The sequence below is a fragment of the Platichthys flesus genome, chromosome 22 (genome assembly GCF_949316205.1).
Source record: "Platichthys flesus chromosome 22, fPlaFle2.1, whole genome shotgun sequence".
Lineage (NCBI taxonomy): Eukaryota > Metazoa > Chordata > Actinopteri > Pleuronectiformes > Pleuronectidae > Platichthys > Platichthys flesus.
Window position 1 is genome coordinate 11,603,681 of NC_084966.1, and position 2,705 is coordinate 11,606,385.

Here is a 2,705-nt window from a genome sequence, read left to right on the forward strand (position 1 = left end):
CTACACAAAGTGCAGAATAATCAGTGTCTGTTTCCTAATTATATTTCTAATGTTTAAAACGTATGGTATATGAAGTAATGACGATATTGCTGAACATCATGTTACATGATGCATGTGTGTAGATAGGAGTAGGCTACTCCTTCACAGAGTTTAAAGCCATGTTTTATAATATTTGATGTTTTTATATTTACTAACTTCTTAATCTGAACATTGTAAGATGACATCTAATATTGCTCAATCTATCTAGACTCCCTGTAGTTAAGAACTCTGTCTCTACATATTTATGGACAGTGGTGATGAATGATGAGGAAACAGCTCTTTGTGGAAAGACGTGTGTGGCTCTTAAAAGAGCCTTTTACCAGGATGGACATGTTTCACAGTGAGGACAGCTCACTTCTTCTTGGCTGCTGTCTTCTTCGCTTTGGGTTTGGCGACCTTCTTCGCGGGGGACTTCTTGGCAGCAGGCGCCTTTTTCACCACCTTCTTGGGGCTCTTCGCCACCTTCTTGGGAGTCTTCGCCACTTTCTTGGGGCTCTTCGCCATTTTCTTGGGGCTCTTGGTGGGCTTCTTGGCCGCTGCTGGTTTAGCCGCCTTCTTCGGGGACTTTTTAGCGGCTGCTGGCTTCATGGCTCCCGCCGACTTGGGCTTTTTAGCCACTGCGGGTTTCTTGGCGGCGGGCTTCTTGGCTTTGGGAGCGGCCTTCTTCACTGCCTCTTTCTTGCTCATCTTGAACGAGCCGGTGGCCCCGGTTCCCTTGGTCTGGACCAGGGTCCCGCTGACAACCAGCTTCTTGATGGTGGTGTTGACGCGGGAATTGTTCTTCTCCACATCGTAGCCTCCGGCAGCCAGAGCCTTCTTGAGGGCGGACACGGACGCGCCACTGCGTTCCTTGGACGCGGACACGGCCTTCACGATGAGCTCACTGACGCTGGGGCCGGCGGTCTTCGGTTTCACGACCTTCTTCTTGGCCGCTTTAACCTTGGCGGCGGCTGGTGCTGGAGCTGGAGCGGCTTCTGCCATCTTTCTCTTTGCGTTTAGATCAACGACGAACTAACGGAGTGAGTTACAGGACTGATGAAGAGTCCTGATCGGGAGGCGGTACTTGAACACACCATGAGAACCGTGGAGACTCAATCGAGCCGTGGCTCCCGTGTACAGTGTGAACGCACAGACACTTGTGTTTTCTCTTCACTGATAAACGAGTAAAAACTCAGTGGGTGAGCGGTGCTGGAGGCTGACAGTGAGGAAGCAGGTAGCGGACTTATTTGTCTTCATGTTGAAGTCATGAAGAGCTCTGATGCTCTCTGCATTTGGTCGGTGGAGCCCCCGAACACGACCCGTTCACCGCGGTGAGCAGCGCTGCTCAGCGGCTTTTCCCACTAGTTTCTCTCCTAAAATGAGTTCAAAAGAACCACAGCTCCACCAAAACCCGTTTCCTAGCTGCTCCACATGTTTGTTCAGAGACACCGAGTGAAAACAAGCACCTGTTGAGGATCTCTTAGTAATAAAGTCAAGTAATTGTGCAGGCAGCAAACACACCGCTGATGGCCGAGGCTCCTGGTGAAGTTGAGCCAGACTTCCTATCAGAGCCGTGAATTTTTCATCCTGAGGAAGCTTGAGAGTCATTATAGAAGTAGGGCTACATTTCATATCCATGTTGAATTTGTCAATATTCACCTCAAGCAAGGATTAAATTAATATTGGGGCACATTTCTCTCATTTAACACCAAAAGTAAACAGGTTACATCATTTAATTTCCAGAAAATGTTTAAGCTGTAAATTAGTTTGAGAATTTCTCTACTTAGTAAATACAAACTTTTGCTCATCATAGTAACACTGGGATACATGTTTTTGTATATTATGATCATAATTATTTGTGTAAAATAATCATTTAAACATGACAAACGTTTCTGAAAAACGATTTGACCCGTGTGTGAGAACTCTCTGTTAACCTGTCAATATGTTACCTACTGGTCTAAAGATCAAGTCTTCTCAGACTGTTATAGCCAATAACACATTCATATTACAATTTAAGGCCTTAGTGTCAACAAACTCTGTGTTTATCCAGAATGTACACAAGTGTGCAGTATGTGAAAGTGTTTGTGTACATTGTAGAATGTAAACATGTCATTTTAACCATTCAAACAGACTTTAATTACATATTACTTTATATAAAAACACTATTACACATAATGCTTTAAATGCTAACAATGATTAAAAAAAAAAAAAAAACCTTCACTCAACCCCATCCAAGCCCATGGCATAACCAAAATAACAGTGTTGTTGTTGATCTCATCGTTTTTAAATCATGAATCAAAGGTACGATAGCAAAGACAAATTTGAGAGATGGTCACTCTGCCCAGAAGTTTGTTGAGCTTGTTAAGACTGAAATCTATACTATGCATGTGTGCGTGTCTGTGGAGATGGCTCTGAAAGTCAACTTTAAACAAAAGCAGTTTGTTAGACGGGGGTGGGGGTAGGGGCAGTTTGGGAAGAATATGTGGGAAATATGTAGCCCTCACACGGTGACTTTTAGTAACCTTTGCTGCTTAGTGTTAATGTGGAAGCTGGTTCAAATGTGTGTGCGTCACATCGCTGTTCAAACTTGCAGCTGTCTAATAAGGCCTACTGTGAGAACTTTGAATCTGTGACATTCATTACGCTGTACTTTTACTTGTTCTCATACTTAACTTTTTATATTAAAG